Below are 17,460 nucleotides of genomic sequence, written 5' to 3' on the forward strand. Positions count from 1 at the left end.
CATGTTGATATAATCAAGTCACTTTTCAAGCAAGCCCAGCTTTCTTTTACTTTGCCGGCACCAACTTGTGTCTTAGAGGAGCTGACACCCAACAGCAAACTAAAATAAACTCCCTAAGTCAGCCATGTCGCTTCTCAGGATTATAGGCAGGTGGGAAGTCTGCCATGTCATCCCACTGGGCCATGTCTGTTCTCAGTGCCACACCTCCTGGCATCCTGTGGGGAGCCCTGGCCTTGTGTGGCCACTTTCAAGCCTTCTTTCTTTATCCATGGCCCTCCCCATGCTGCTGGCCCTCCCAGGCTCCTGTGGAGGTCTGTCTTCCCGGCAGCTTTGATGGTAGTGCTCTCTGCAAAGCTGCCTTGACATTGATAACGCAGTGTCTCTTAAAACAAAGAAAAAAAGAAGATCTCTTAGATTAAAAGAGTCCGCTGAATGCTCAGCTTTAAAGAAATATTTGGTCAGTTTGATGACATCAAAACTGTAAATTATTCTATGACAGAAGCAATAAAAAAGCAAATAATTGCGAACTGGACAAGAGATGAGAGTAGAGCATTCATGGAAAAGGGAATCCGGATTGACAACAAACAAGAAAAGACACCGCCTCCCTGCAAACCAAGAAAATGCAAATTAGAATAGCTAGGGCAGACTGCTGTTCTGCCCGTTAGACTTACAGAAATTAAAAAGGCAATTGGCAGTGGCAAGGATACAACTGGTGAGAGTATCAATTGGCAAGACCTTTTGAAGATAAATTTGGCATTATCAGTTAAATTGTAGATGTACATTTCTTATCCTGACATTTTAAATTCTAGGTGGCCATTTTAGAGAAACACTACATACCTGCTCAAAGAGACAGGCATGAAGTATCATTGAAGATAGAATAAAAAGGAAGTGCTCCAAATGTTCACCAACATTTGCAACATTTGGTAGTTCACCAACAGAGAGAGAATCACATGGAATTGGGGTATATTTGCACTGCAGTGCAGCCATTTAGGATGATTAGGTACCTCTCTATGTTCTGATCTGGAAATACATCTATGGCATAGGTGAAAAAAGGAATTTGATGACAATGTGTGATACAATGCTAAATATGTTAAGGTGTTTAACATAATATGTTACGTTAATATGTTAAATATGTTAACTACTAATTTTTACATGTAAAAGTGTATATAAGATGTCAGACGTCAAACTGATAACTTTTGAAGATATGGCTACAATTAGAAGTAGAACTGGGGACAGTGGTAGCTAAGGGAACTTTTACTTTATGTGTAATTTAGAATAGTTGAAAATTAATATGTCCCAAAATGGTATATTCATGTATTTATATTCAGGATTGCTTTTTTAAATGATGGAAATTGGGAGAGGAAAAGTCAGAGACAGCAGGACAGGTCTGGGAGAGCTGCTTTGTTTGTTTCCAGGAGCAGGGCTAAGCCCAGCCCTCTGAAGGTGCTCCACGAGGTGGGGCTGCACGCACCAGCTCCCAGTCCATCTCAGGCATGCTGCAGCGTGTCGATGCTGCAGCTCCCCTACTGCACCCAGCAACAGAGGTGCAGGCCACCAGCAACAGAGGTGCAGGCCACCAGCATCTTCTTCTGTGCCCCTTGAAAGAGTGTAGCACCCCTGGAGCTGATCCTGGAGGGCATCCAAGGGCCTCCTTCCCTTATACTGTGTCCCCAGAATGGACATGCTGGTCTGTCTCCAGTGCCCCTCAACCTGCTAAGACCAGATTCTTGAAGGCTTGAAGTTCTTGAGCGAGAAGCACAGCATAGAATAAACAAACAAGCCAAGCAACGTTGACGACTGAGCATCTCCAGGGAAATTCTTTCACCTGAGCCTCAGCTGGGGCACGCCTGCGGACTCCTGGTCACTTTCTGCCCTCCTATCACCCAGGGAGAAGGCGAGTCCTTGGACACCTCCCTCCTGCACTGCATCTCCACCCCCACACAATCATTCCCTAGTCCTATCCCCTGAGGCCACCCTTTGTGTTTTGCATCTGTCATCTTGGCAACAATTGACAGGAAGAAATTCCACTATCATTAGGAAATAAATGAGTTTATCCTGAACTGACAAGATCTGGATGTAGCACTGTGATATTGTGAAAAATATAAAGCCATGTACTGCCTGGGGTGTTTCAGTCAATTATGGACTGCATATGAAACAGTGGTCCATAGGATTATTGCCCTATACAGGTGTACATTTTCAATCTTTTATACAATATTTTTACTGTACCCTTTCTATGTATAGCTACACAAATATCACTGTGTTACTATCGCCTACAGTATTCAGTACAGTAGGATGCTGCGCTGGTTTGTAGCCTAGGAGCAATAGGCTGTAACACATAGTGTAGGTGTGTGGTAGTCTATTGTCATCTAGGTTTGTGTAAGTACACTCTATGATATTCAAACAACAATGAAATTACCTACACCTAAGAAAATATTTCTCAGAAAGTAACCAATAGTTAAGCAACCATTTTATTGTTTTCCCCTTTTCCTGGCATACAACTCCTAAAGGCCTTGGAATCTTCCAAAATGTTGAGTGTCTTTTTATGCGAATGAGTAGGCTGATATCTGGCAGCCCCCAGGTAGCTTCAGGATGGGAGGCTGGTCAGCAGAAATACCCAGGCATGATTTGAGGGTTGGGAATTTCACCTCCATCCCCCAACCTCCAGGGATGGGAGAAGGGCTGAAGTTAAGTTGATCACCAATGGCCAATGACCTAATCAAACATGCCTACATAATAAAGCTTCCACAACAACTCAAAGGGCCGGATTCGCAGAGCTTCCAAATATCCAAACCTGTGGAGGTTCCTGAAAGATGGTGTGCTCCAAGAGGAGAAAAGTAGCTCAGGGCAGTCTGAGGTATGTGAGGGATGCAAAATCCATCAGGCCCAGAGAGTCCGAGTGTGAGACTTCAGTCACGCCCCACTTATACTGGATGACAATGGTTTAAAGTCATTTTGTGATACAAATAAACAATGTATAGCTAATCAAATCTTACATGATTTTAATGTAAATTATTGGTAAAAGACTCAGGAACTTTTTTTTTCCTTAGAAATTCACTGGCAAGTGCTGCTAATCAGAGTGTACATTCAGGGCAACCTGAATTTATGATCCTGATTGCAATTCTGAAGCTTAACCCCACCGAAAATTCTCTGCTTATATTAATTTGACCTCACCTTCTTCATTCGAGGCTGACATATGTGGTGTAGTTGGCAGGATCCAGAGTTACTCCCCACAACCCTCCAGTGTTTGTCTCTGAAAGCCCTGTTTGGCACCAGCAGGAACCCATTGCATTCTCTCTGCCTTCAGAAGTTCCAACAGGTATTTCAGGTGAGTTCTATTGAACTTGTGAGTTCTCTTGAATTTGAACCTTCTACTCTTTTGTTGACAGTCTAGATGTTATTTGGACCAGTTTTCAGAATCTCTTTTTCCTTTAAGACTGAGGGCTTCCGTCTGTCTTTGTACAGGAGGTTCCAATAAAGAACTCTGCAGAGAACTGGCTTTTTTCACGTCTACCTTAGGATAGAAGGTTTGGGTTTTTCTACCTTTGTCTCTGGGTTGAGAATTCAGGTCATGGGATTGGCAATGTGGACCAGTGGTCTCATTTGACATAGCATGCTTTTTAAGATTGCAAAGGTTTTCTATTGTTTGAGATTGGGGCTTGGTTTTTCATTCGTGATCAAATCCTGTTAAAACACCAGCTGAATTCGTATATAACATTTATGGGACTTCATCTTATAAATACCTAGGAAAGTGGACCCACCCAACCCAGGATGTTTTTAAGCAGTGGGAACCAAAATGGGGATCCTTTGAAATGTTTAAAATAATTCATTTGCAGGCACAATTGGAGAAAAAAGCTGGCTTTGATACCAGACAAACTAAATGGGAGACCTACTTTATGTTCATTGTGGCTGAACTCTAATGATAAGAGATTTGATAACATTTCATGTAGAACTCTATGGTCAGAAGTCAGCTTAAATAAAAGCTGATATTTCAGGTATAATGTTTTTGAGTAAAAATAACAAAAACAATTTTCTATCTTTTCCTTTTTTAGATCTTGTTTGTGGGAATTTTTTCAGTTAACTAAAACTCCTGTTTAAGAATGTTTGATCTATCTGTTTCTATCTTGCTGGCATAATTCTTGCTGAGAAAAATGTAAAAACTTAGTCTTTTTTTAAAAAAGAAGACTCCCCAACTTGGCTCCTCTAAGACTTATTGTCCTATTTCCTTCCACTTCTGGTTCTCTATCTTTTTGCCGTTTTTGATACCACGTGAAGAAATCTAAGGGAGACTTCAAATGACTGTGAGGCCACTTGAAAAATACAGAAAAAGGCAGTCCCCCTTTTGAGAGTTTTCTGTTTTTCTTGTGGAGTACAAAGAATTGTAGGCAGGTTCCCATCAGGTCTAAAGCTCTTCTGTCTTTTGCAATAACTTACCTGATCTCTTTGGCTTTGGGGGTCCCAGGAATTACTTTGTAGTGTAAGAGAGAACTTGACTTTTTGTGTGTGCAATGGCTGACAAGTCACTGGACAAAGCTGCAGTTTTGGAAGTAGCTGACAGTGGTTGTAATGAATATTTGCTCCTCCAGGGGGCAACTTGTTTCTTTGTGTGCTCAGATTAAAAGGCAGATTTGAACACTTGGAGGCTGTGAGAACACTCCCCACCAAGCAGTAAGATTCCTGTGGAGAACAGGCTGCTGTAGAGAGGCCTGCTTGGCACTAGATCACCCACCAGGCTCAGGGGAATCTCTGTAGCAAGGCGTGCTGCAGAAACATTGCACAGCCTGGTCCTGTGGTGCTTCCCATTTTTGGGGGTCCTACAGCTCCATATAGCAGTGGGGTCCTTGATTTTTAACCATCTAGATGCACTGCCTTCCAGTTGTGCTGCTTTTTACATTTCAAATATTAGGCCAGGGAAACTGCAAATACTTTCTTTGCCCTATTCATTAAAGGGATCCACTCTGAGGCAGTAACCTAATCAAGAAATACACTAAGTTGAAAGATCCCCCCTATCTAACTAGATAGATCGCTGGCATTTAGCTGACTAGTTTGACACTCTGTACAGAAGAAATTTATATCTTTAAGGAAATCTCCATTTATAAGGGTACCTCCCTGCACAGGAGCCACTAGAAACTTTTACAATAAGAAAGATATTGGTTTAACGTTTATACACCAAATCTTACCTTTGTTTAGGATACTTTTCCTGACATTCTTGTTTTGAGTGGGCCTTTATTCATGTCCTTTCTGTTTCAGCAAATAATGGTGTATAGATCTAAGTTCTATGCCTTGGAGATGTAAACTTTCACCTGTCATCCCTTTGAAGGTGTAAATTTAGGGTTGCTTAACTAACAACAGTCTAGAGCAATGGAACAGGTAATCAAGAGTTAATAGTTTAAAGGGGGAAGAAAATTATTTAAAAACTGACAAATAAAAAACTATATAAAGCTATACAGCCGGTTTTTATCCATGTGTCTGAATGTCTTCATGTTTATATGTGTCGTGTTTATGTGATATTTCACTACCAAAATATATAAAATATCTATTTCATTGACTTAACGAAAAAGAAACTGCTTAAATAAAATATTTTAGCAGAAAAATAGAAATTAATTCAAATGCCTTTAGTTCACATGACTTGGAAAACATTAGTAAATAACTAGTTTAACATTATTGGTTTAATGAAAACAGCTGTGTCTTCTGATCAGCAAAATAAACATGTGTTTAACTTTAGAGCTCTTTTTTACATGGTAACTGCCTAACATTGTGGGTTACAGAAGTGATCAACAAAGAAATAACTTGAGATGATGCCTGACTTTGTTTAATGAACTATTCAAGCATAATTGTTAAGAATGAATACATTAAATAAATATAAACAGAATAAAAGTTTATAAACAAAATTTTCACAGTTTCAAAAATCTTTTTCAGAAACTTAATATTAAAGTCATATTATGTTAAATTGATAGGTAATTATAAAATTCATGAGTCATTTATATGATATAGAAAAACTAAATATATTTAATCTATATATAAGGAAAAGTTATGAAATAGTTTTCATCTACAAGTACTGGTATAAGACAGTTCAAAATTTACTTTTTAGGTTTTTTACTGGAAATTAGGGTTACCAATATCATCAGTGGAAAGTATCCAAGTTACCAGTGGTGAATCCATACAGGTCTATAGCAATCTCAGTTTTTACCTCCTCAGAAGAAATAATTCAACTAAGGGGTATATGGCAGAAAGAGACTGAGGCAAGTTTCAGAGCAGGAGTGGAAGTTTATTTAGAAAGGCGTTAGAACAGGAGAGAAAAGAAGGTTCACCTGGAAGAGACCCAAGTGGGCACCAAAGGTCAAGTGTGGTGTTTAACCTTGACCCTAAGGCTTTATAGGCTGGCCTCTTTGCCATGATCCTTCCCTTAGGGGGAACTGCCCACATATGCAGTGCCTGCCTTACCCTTGGGAGCTGAGCATGCGCAGTGTGTTCAGGAAGTTGTATGCATTCCCATCTGAGACTTTCCTCCCTTTTCTGGTGGTGTGGTCCCATAAGGTCATACTTCACCATTTTGTCTCTTAATGTAGATGTCCAGGAAGTTGCTTCTCCCTGGTGCCTGCATTCAGTTAAATAACATTTTAGTGCAACAGGCTTGGCCATCAGGAAATGACCTCTCTCTGGTGCTTTTTATCACTTTTGTTTATTTTATTTTACTTATCACTTTTAGAGAGGCAAGTGATAATTGCCAAACCAGCACCTAATGTTCCTAGTGGGTGGGGAGCCCTCTCCTGCCCCACTCACAGCTGTCTAACTACTTGTAGCACTAAGAGTCAATGTTATAGCTAATATGTATAATTAAAACTACTTGATATAGGAAAAACCCCTATTATAGAGCATATAAAGGAAGTAAGATGTAAAGAAAGTTGAAAAAAGAAAGTGATTTTTTTCTTTTACATGACTGAGAACTTTGTGGTCAAAACAATAAGAAAGAGAGAAAATCACATTTTTATAGAATTCCAATACAAAAAGAGAAAGTATAGGACAAAACTGAAAGTTTAAACTAGTTGCAGTTTTGTGAAAGATGAATCTTGCGAAAAGAATTTTGTGTGCGATCAAATTGGCTAAAATTATAAGGGAATTATTTTAAGTTTTTCTAAAGATTGAGCATTAATATGAAAAGCACACTAATGTAAGGTCAGAGTCCGGGCTCCTGTGTTTGAACAATAGGGATTTCCCTATAATTTTAATAGATAATTATAAAATATTGTAAGAGGTTTATGGAAAGCTTATCTTGTATGGTCAAAGCTGATTTAGACTGGATGGATTTATTTGTAAGTCATTATCAAACTTAGCTTTAGCATTAATAATATACTGACACAAATGTAGAATATACTTTCCTCCTTTGAACAAGATTTTCATGTAGTATTAGTAAGGATAGTAAAAGGCTTTTGTTCAACTTTTGAGTAAACTACAAAAAAAGATCTTTATTAAGTCTTTTGACTCTTTAGGTCTTTCGATTATTTAGAAAACTGAGTCTTCTCTCTCAAAGAGTAAAAGTTGTTTGAAATTTTTGAATTATCACTTTGGTTAAATGAATGACTATTATTTACAGTGAACTGTAATCCTAATTTGATCAAGTGTTTTAAACATTTCATCTTTGATATACTTCCCAAAGTCAAATTTCAATTTCTAAAAGTAAATTTTTTCTAAAAGTAACCTCTGGAAATCCAAGAAAGACGTATTTGGCTTATTTGGTATGTTAAAATCACATGGGAAGCTTTGTCAAATGTCAAATATATAATGGAATTTATTTTTTTAGTCATATTTTTCTGAATATTATTCTGATATATCATAATATCTATATGTTGTCAAGCATAAATATGATTTACTCTTGGTAAAAATGGGGAAATGGGAGAGAAAAATTGTGTTTCAGAAGAAAAGTACAGTATGCCTGTTATCAGATTCTAGTCTTGTCCATTGTTTTTGAGTTTTTATTATTTTCCTACAATTTGGACTAAATCCTGAATTCTTTCTTGGCTGCAAGTCTTCAAACTAATGCTTTTGGATTTTTCTCTCATTTTTCTCACTTGGAATCGCTAGAATTTAACACTGTCTTTCTTGAAGCCCTGCAAACTAAAGTTAGACAACTTGATATAAACTTCAGGAGGAGTCAGCACAGAAAGTCACATGTACACAACCTTTGTGCCTGCTGATGTGTGGGCTACTCAGGAAGTTCACATGAACACGTAATTCAGACTACAATCCAGGAAAATCTGTAAGATTGCCGCTACAATTTGAAAATACTTCTGAGACTCTAAAAAAACTAGTTTATTATGGACTACTCCAGACATTAAGAAAAACCTTTGTTTTTCTTTTGTTTCCATAGAAATGCCTCTTATTAAAGACCAGCTTGCCTGCATCAGCTGTAGAAGTCCAGCCCCTCTGTAGTGCCACCTCCTAGAATGGACACAGCTGTTTGACTGAATGCTTTCTACTCTTAGGACTAAGAGACTGATTCAAGAAGATATGCGACAATATATTTATGTATTTTTCCTTTTCTGCTATTTGTTGTTTCCCCTTCTTTGCCTTCTTTTCCTCTAACCCAAATCTCTCCATAATCACTGATTCAGCTGTTGATATGTGAAACTTCTAGGGAAGTTCCAAACAGGAGGATTGAAGGAGTGCAGGGAACTTGGCCCCAAAATAGGGCTCCCTGGTATAATGAGTATTTTCAATTAAAGGCCCTCAAGATCAACAGAAGCTGGAAGAGTCCTCTCCCCTATCTACATGAAGACCCTGAAGACACACAGAAGAGAACAACTACTTTTCCTTCCCCTCCCTGTTATCTCATTATCTATTGCAGAAAAGAAAACCAACACGTGACCACACCTGAACAGACTCTTTCAAAAAATAATCCATTTCTCGGGCTTATTAAATTTTCAAAGAGAACCATTTACGAATTAATCTCTCTTTCTTGACCCATTCATTCTTCTCAATAATCATTTATTGCCCCTCAACAGAATCACCTACATTCCGCCTTCCACCCTCCTCTCTGAAAAAAGGCTGTATAAGTATCTGGACCTCATGGATATTGGGTAATCACCTTATTTTTCCCCGTGTACACGTTAATAAATTTGTATGCATTTCTCTTATTAATCTGCATTTTACACTTAAAAAGTATTAAAAGAGTGAAATTTATGTTATGAATATTTTATCACAATAAAATAATATTTAAAAAACTGACAAAAATTCTTTATAATTTCTTTCAAGTGAGGAATTACCAACTACTTAACACGGTGCTTAGAATGAGGAATTATACCAGATAAATAGCATGCTTTTTTACAATTAACCATTGCTGTTATTTACTGAGTATCCACTTTCTCCGCCAGCTCCTGCATTAAGCACTTTACAGATACTAATTCAAATCCTTAAAAAAGAAAAGAAAGAAGAGAAAAGGAAAGAAAAATAACATGTAAGGCTACAAGGTGCCTCATCTTTGCCACATTTGACAGACTGACCAGGAGACTGCAGGCCACTGCACTGTCCTAAGGCCACTCAGGACAAGGCCAGTCCCCAATTCGTTCCACTGTGAGACGGCTGCGCTGTCAGAGCCCAGACACTGTCACCAGACTCTGGGACTTGGATTCAGCTCCCCGTCGTGTCACCCTGGGTAAAGGATGTACATCTCTGCGTGCCTGGGTTTGTCACCTGGCAGCACGGATGTTCAGGCTGCAGCAAATGAACAGAAGCTGGGGGAGAGCGCGGGCTGGTGCTGTGCGGAGCTCTGGCGCAGAAGGCGCTCACCAGGGGTGCCCCGAGCCGGGGTCTGTGCGCCGCGGGCTGGATCAGGGTCACAGGCTCTGGGTGGACAGAGTCAGAAGACAAAGTGAGGATGTACTCCTTAGATGCTCACGAAAGTCCTCCTTCCCCTTCGTTGGGAACGACTCCCCCGCCCCTCGCGCCCCGCCGACAGGGAGTCCCTGGCAGCGCCAGGATTCAGCCGCAGGCAACTCGAGGGAGCGCGAGCCCGGGGACTTCGGGAGGGCCTCGGGAGTGGGGAGGTGAGGGGGGCTTCGGGAGGGCCGCGGGTGGGAGGCGGGATGGAGGGGCCTCGGGAGGGGGGGCCTCGGGAGGGCCGTGGGTGGGAGGTGGATGGGGGAGGGGGGCCTAGGGAAGGTTGGAGCCCGCTGAAGGCAGGCGATGACCCAGACCCAGCGTACTTCTCCTGGGGCTCCTTTGCAGGCCCACGGAAGCTCCGTGTTTGTTTCTTTGTACCCATATCACTCTTAACTTTATTTCTTCTTCTTTGCTTTCCTCCCCCAGCAGCTCTAACCGCCCTACAGTTTGCATGGGAAGGCAACAGGGACTTCCTTTTTGCACTGTCTGCGGGTACCTCTGTTCTAGCCCTGAGGGGACTAGAGGACGCTGCGCTGTGGGGAAAGCCCGGGTGGCAGGAGGTGGCGGGGCTCCTGGAGGAGGTGCTGGGATGGCTGCTGTGGCTGCTGAAAAAGATCCCGAGGACGCAGCCTGCCCCTTCCCCGAGCTTCCAGGGAGCCCCGCGAGGAGAACGGGTAGGGTCTCTGGGAGGGCGGAACAGGGGAGCCTGGAGTCTCAGGGCTGCGGGGAGCAGAGGCACTCAAGGTGGCGAACGTCCCCAGTCTGCCCTCCCTGCTCACTGCAGGGTCTCACACTCGCTCTGCTCCAGGCCTCCCCTCAGTCCTGGCCTCCAGGCAGTTTCCATTTTTGCCAGGTGGATTCTGTGCGACTTCATTTATTCAGAATCTGGATCAACAAATGAACACTCAGGGAGGAAAGGAGTGTTTGGAGGGGTGGAGAGGTTTCCAAGCAGGCGCCCACCTGAGGGTCCCCTAAAAGGAGACTTAAAGCCGAGTTTCCAGCTCGGCCACCCCTTCCTTTTTCTTTCTGTCTTTCTCTCTCTTTCTTTCTTTCTTTCCTTTTTCAAGAAATATAAACAAAGAGCTTGAATTATTTTGAAATAACTCTTGGTAGCTGGACTGTGTTCTGTTGACCACAACATTGCTCTGGGACTGAACCGCCTGGGTCTCTGCTCTTCCTAAGTGTTACATAAGAATAGCGAACCCATGAGGTCAGCTTCTAAACCAGTTTCTTCCCATAACCTCCTGGACCAAGTCCCAAGCAAGACCGAGAGGAGCTCAAGGTCCCACTATCCTGGGGACACACCTCGCTCTCTAGTTGGAAGGAGGAGATGAGTGTCCCCCAGTAATTGAAGGCTTCTCATGTTTGTGTAGAAAAGCCAAGCGCAGGCCTATATTCTAGAAGACTGCTTGTGTCAGGCAGAAGGTCATCAAAGGCAAAACAAAAGAAATGAAAAGGCGTCTTTTGAAGCTAATGGAACAGATCAGGCGGTCAAAAATGGATAAACAATGGCGTTTGGAGCAAAACTTTCAGCTTCTTCGTTTTAGTTTGACAGCCCCAGGAGGGCATGGAAGCTTCTCACCCTTCCTCATATGTCTTGCCCCAGGCATCTCTGTGTCTGTCTCCTCTGTAACATTCTTTATAGTAAATGTAAGTAGGCCTTTCCCTGAGCTCTGTGAGCTGCTCTAGCAAATTAATCAAGTCTAAGGAGACGTCCTGGGAACACTGATTGGTGGGAACACCAGTGGGTCAGAAGCACAGGTAAGATCACCTTGCCATTGGCATTGAAAGTGGAGGGCAAGCTTGGAATGTGAGGCTTGGGCTTATGGGGTGTGAGGCCAACTCCAGGTAGAAGGTGTTGATGTCAGAATAGTCTGATGTAGAAGTGGCTGCTTGCTTGTGGTGGGGAGAAAACCTACACATATGGTCACAGAAGTCTTCTGTGTTGATTGTTGTTGAGTGAGAGGAAAAAAAGTACTTTGGTTTGTTCTGATATTTTCAGAAAGCCTGTAATCAGTTCCTGGACAATGCATCATAATACCCCCGCCTCAGCACACTCAGTACACTCAGTACACTCCCCACCCTGAGGGGCGGCGCTTGCCATTTCTGAAAGGATGCCTCTGTGGGGCCTGGGAGCAAGGCAAGGCTGAGTCATTTGAGTCCTCGCAGCCCAGTCCCCACCAGGACCTGCCGGCCTGGAGTGAAAATGCATCTTATTGTCCTTCTGTCACCTTCCAGAGCCAGACTCCTGACCAGAACACACATGCCACACATGCATACACACACATTACACACACATGCCACACATACATACACACATGCCACACATGCATAGACATGCACCACACATTCATATGCACACAGCACACATGCATACACACATGCCACACATGCATACACACACGCCACACCATCCCACCCACATCACATATGATATACACAAGACACACCACACCATAGTCACACATGCTAAACATACCACATCATCCACAAATGCACCTACACATGCCACACATCATGCCATACCATGTATGCTACTGCATGTTACACCATCCACACACACCAGACACTACACATATCACACACACACCAGACATACTACACCATCCACACAAATATCCCCACACACCACACAATACACATATACTTGCCACACACACACCACACCACACATGCACATGATATCATATATGCAATACACAAGTGCATGACATACCACCTACACACACACATGCCACTCATACCACACTGGGCACACCACGCACACATCACAGGCACACACACTGCCTACACGAATTCCACATTATACTTCCACACACCACAGGAAACAGCATCCAAATCACACAAACACACACACTGTGCACATAGACACATATACCACAAACATACCACACATCCACACACACTGCATACACACACCACGTACATAGACACAAGCCACATACACACCACAAAGTACATATTCCTACACCCAGCTCGTACCATCGACACCACAAACACGTTTTCACATGCGTGTTCCACATGCTTATGAAAACAAATAGCTATCATAAACAGCACAGTTCAAACCTGGGCCAATTAAAAGAAGAACAAAATAGTTATAAAAGAAACACAGTATTCCAAGGTGTTCACCTCCTCTCCTCCCACATAATAGTCGTTTCTATTGTCATGTGCTTCACTCATCATTTTCTTTCCTTGACTAGGATCTCTGTGGCGTAGACAAAGTCACACTGAACTCATTTCCTCCAGAAAAGGGTGAATCCAAACTTCTCCCTGGCCACCTCTCCAGCTGTGGAGTATCCCCATCTGATATGAGAAGGTAGGAGGAGGGAGGGAAGTACAAGATCTTTCTCTTCCAAAACTGTGTTTCATGGGAACCACTTCATTTTTTATAATTATAGCAAAATATAAGTTTAAGATTTTTTTGTGTGTTGTATTTAGGTTTGTAAAACTGAAAAGTAATCACTGGAAAATATATCCTTTATCCAATATCCAAATATTTCCAAATATATCCAACATCCAATATCCAATACATTTGGAAATATATCCAAATATATTCGGTAGAAATTGGATAAATAACTTGCCAATTCTGAACAAACAAAAGGGGAAAATATTACTGATCAACCCACTGAAAGAAAGGAAGATAAAATCTTAAATACTGGAAATGTGATAAACGTAAAAGATAAAATAAGACTATTACTGAATGTATTGGTTATCAGAATACATCCAAAAGTAAGTGGGCTTAACTTCCCTATCCAAAGGCTAAGTACCCAGAGTGCTTCAAACAGCAAAACCTGATCCATCTAAAGTAAAATGAAGCAGGGAGGTTGATACTTTGACACTGAGGAGGCAGGCAAGGATCTAGCAGATAAATTCAGATAGAGACAAAGCAAGGGAGGGAACATTCATATCAAATAAAGAAAGAAAGCCTAAAAAATAGCCAATGAGGCAAAAATGATCATATTATTAATAAAATACACAATCCACATTGAAGACATTGAAGTCATGAATGTTTACATTTCAAATACTCAGAGGAAATAATGTGAAAATATAAAATATAAAAATTTGATAAAATTGTTTGCTACTACAAAGTTTTAACACATTGTACAGGATTTTGTGGATTAATGAGATAAAAAAGGACATACAAGGTGTGAATAATATAATTAACAAACTTGGTATACTACCTACATAGAAAACATTGTTAGTCACAAAGGCACAAAGCTCATTCTTGTAAAATTATATTAACTCGGAATTTATAAATAGTGATAATGAATTAGGCCTAACAAACTCTATTATAAATAAGATAGAAATTCTACAAGCCTTTTTCTCTCAGTACAAGTAGTAAATAATGACAAGAGGATTATAAATTTTAACCACATAGAACTGTAAAACTACTTTTTTTTGGTCAAAGGACTCCAGTCCCAGAGAAGGAAAGCTTTTTTCAAATGCAAATTACTTTCTTTCCACCTTCCTTCAGATCCCTCATAAGTAATGCAGGTCATAGGTGATTTTTATCAGACTTTGATGGAAATAGTTCAGTATGATGCTATTTTAAAGTTCCCAAAGCATAGAAAGTTTAGAAATTGTTTAGACTAACATCACATTTAAGCCCAAACTCAACAAAGATAACAATGAAAAGTATCTATAGAACAATTGCACTTATGAGTATAGATATAACATTTCCTCATAAAATATTTTTACACTAAATCCAGGAATAAATTCAAAGAATAATATCCCATGAACTACCCAGCTTTATTCCTAGGAATATGGAAATAATTTATTAGCATGTCATACATTAATATAATTTATAACAATAATTTGTTAAAGGAGAAAATCCAAGTAATTATCTCGTTAATTACTTCAATGGCAGATCACACAATTCAACGACTGCTCCTAACTGTGTTTTCCTCACATCATGGAGGGTATTTATCAGAAGAGCTCAGCCAGCATTATACTGAGTGCTGAAGCACAGGAGAGATCCACGGTAAGGGTAGGAATAAAATGAGGAAGTCCACTCTCACTCAGTGTCATGTCTCAGCGTTGCCGTGCAGCCACATTCTAGCAACTCCAAGGAGGAAAGAGAGATATGTTAGTTGTATAAATACTGGAAAGGAAGAAATAAAATGTTTTCTGTATTTAGATAACAAGACTATTCTAATTCTCTGCAAAATAATCCATAAATATTGCAAAGTGTCAGTTAACATCCCAACAGCATGCATTCTAAAAGTCATCTGGAAGAATGACTGAATTAGCAATACAAATGCTGATAACAGAGGAGAGGCACTGAGAGGCTTCTCCGGCAGGTTTTGCACTCTTACAATACCAGGATGCCTTCAGCTGTGCGGGGCACACAGGAGCACATACACATGTAAAGGTGTCTCCTTACATCCCCAGGAAAAGGACAGATTAGTGGGGAATGCATTGTGACAACCTACTAACCATCTTAGGGGAAAATAGTGTTACATTCGTACCTCATACCTCACACCAAAATGAATTCCAGATGGGCTAAATATTTTAATATTTTAAAAAAAGAAATCATAAGGGCAGTAAAAGAAAACATTTACTGAAAATTGTATGAATATCTGGGTGTGAAAGTGCTTTCTAAGCAGGCAACCAAAATCTGAAATAATGTAAGAAGACTAATAGATGTTAATACATAAAAACTTAAAATGTGCTCTGAAATAAAACAAAAACCTGCCATGCACAAAATTAAGAGATATGGAAAACTGGGAGGAATGGCGAGCAGGAAGGGAATTGCCAAATACATATAAAAGAATTAAAATTGCTATTACCTAAAAAGGTCTTATAAAAACTCTTAGGAAAAGGCAAACACACCAACTTTTAGAAGCAAAGAGAGAATACAAACAGTCTCAAATAAAATGAAATGCAAATGACCAATAAATTTGTAAAAGCCACAGTGAGATATAATTTATAGCCCCAAACCAGCCTAGATTAAGAAGAATGTTCAATGTGCAAAAAGATTTTGGACATTCTTGCCCATAAACTGCTGTTAGGGATAGAGTCGCGGCTGACCTCCAGGACAACAGGCAGGAATTTGGAAGCACACACTCCCTCAACTCCACCGTAGGAACTGCAGCTTCAGAACGGGTTCTAAAGAAAGAATTCCAGAGTGCATAGCTATGTGATCAGGCAGTCCTCACAGTGCTTTCATTTTTAACAAAAAAAAAAAAAAAAAAGAAAGGAAAAATTTTAAATGACCATCAATGTAGGATTGAAGAAAACTTATAACCCTGTTCTATAAAATATTATCCAAAAATTTACATATGGCACAAATCCATGTTTATGAACATAGAAATCTATTCCATATTGGGTACTAAATAAGAAAATCTGGATAAAGAACAGTATGGATAATATAATTAAAAGTAGGGTGTGTGGGTCTGTCTGTCTAGAATAAAGCATGACCCCAAATATTACCAATGATTAAATTATGGCGTGACCCTATTGACATAAGGCGGTACTCGTTCATGTGATGTCAATTCAGAAGGCAAGTTGGATACAGAATATAATCTCTAGCTATCACCACTTTCAGTTTGTCTCTCTATATAATATGGATTTTTAAACTGTAAGAAAAATGACTGAAATATAATAACTGAAATTTTCTCTGGGTAGAGAGATTTAGAAAAAACATCATTACTTTCACCATCTAAATTTGTCTGTATCTCCTCAATTTTCTGTGGAAGGTGTATTTGTTTGCTAGGGCTACCATAACAAAATACCACAGACTAGGGGCTGAAACAATGAAAATGTATTCTCTCACAGTTGTGGAGGCTGGAAGTCTGAGCTCAAGGTGCTGGCAGAGTCCTGAGGTCTCTCTCTCTCCTTGGCTTGCAGATGCCTGTCCGGAGCTGCGTGGCCCGGCCATAGCTATTATAACTGACGACTGACGCCTGAGCTCTATACCCTTCCACTCTATGCCTCCTCCCTAGATTTACTTTCTTCCCTGTTCTGCTGCCTCATACGCCAGTACAAAATGGCACTCTTCAGGGTTCTTCATCACCCATTTTCCCGCGCCCGGGAAAATGATCAACTTACAGCGCAGGCGCCATCCCGCGCCCCGGAAAATTACCAACCGACGGCGCAGGCGCAACATGACGTCCCACCGAAGAAACCGAGACCTACCTGGCCACGCCCACCACAGGGCCACCATCATCGCCCTGGACCAATCTCTGCCCCTGCCGGTCTATATAAGGCATTACACTGCCACCAATAAACGAGACTTGATCAGGATGCTGTCTTGTCTCCATTTCTCGTGTCTCTTGTCCCCCCCGAGTTCCCACTCCCTTTTGACGATCCCGCGGGACGGGACAGATGCCCTGTGTCTTCACGTGGTCTTTCCCCTGTGTTGTGTCTCTGTCCCCATCTTCTTAGAAGGACACAGTCAAATTGGATGAGGGCCCACCCGAATAACCTCATTTAACTTATTTACTTCCTTAAAGACCCTATCTCCAAATACAGTCACATTCTGAAGTGCTGGGGGTTAAGGCTTTAACACATGGATTTGGGAGTGGGGAGGCCCAATTCAGTTCGTAACAGTTGGCATGTGGTAATTCTATAATCTGAGGAAAA

General features: G+C 40.9%; 1 pseudogene across 1 annotated transcript; it reads left to right on the forward strand.

Moving 5' to 3' along the window:
- The first annotated feature begins 9,008 nt into the window (after positions 1-9,008).
- Positions 9,009-17,121, forward strand: LOC110744105 (annotated as a pseudogene). The gene is made up of 4 exons (XR_002524257.2): positions 9,009-10,040; positions 10,306-11,637; positions 13,077-13,192; positions 16,726-17,121. The product of XR_002524257.2 is annotated as an uncharacterized LOC110744105 (transcript).
- The last annotated feature ends 339 nt before the right edge of the window (positions 17,122-17,460 follow it).

This window comes from Papio anubis, chromosome 11 (assembly GCF_008728515.1).
Source record: "Papio anubis isolate 15944 chromosome 11, Panubis1.0, whole genome shotgun sequence".
Lineage (NCBI taxonomy): Eukaryota > Metazoa > Chordata > Mammalia > Primates > Cercopithecidae > Papio > Papio anubis.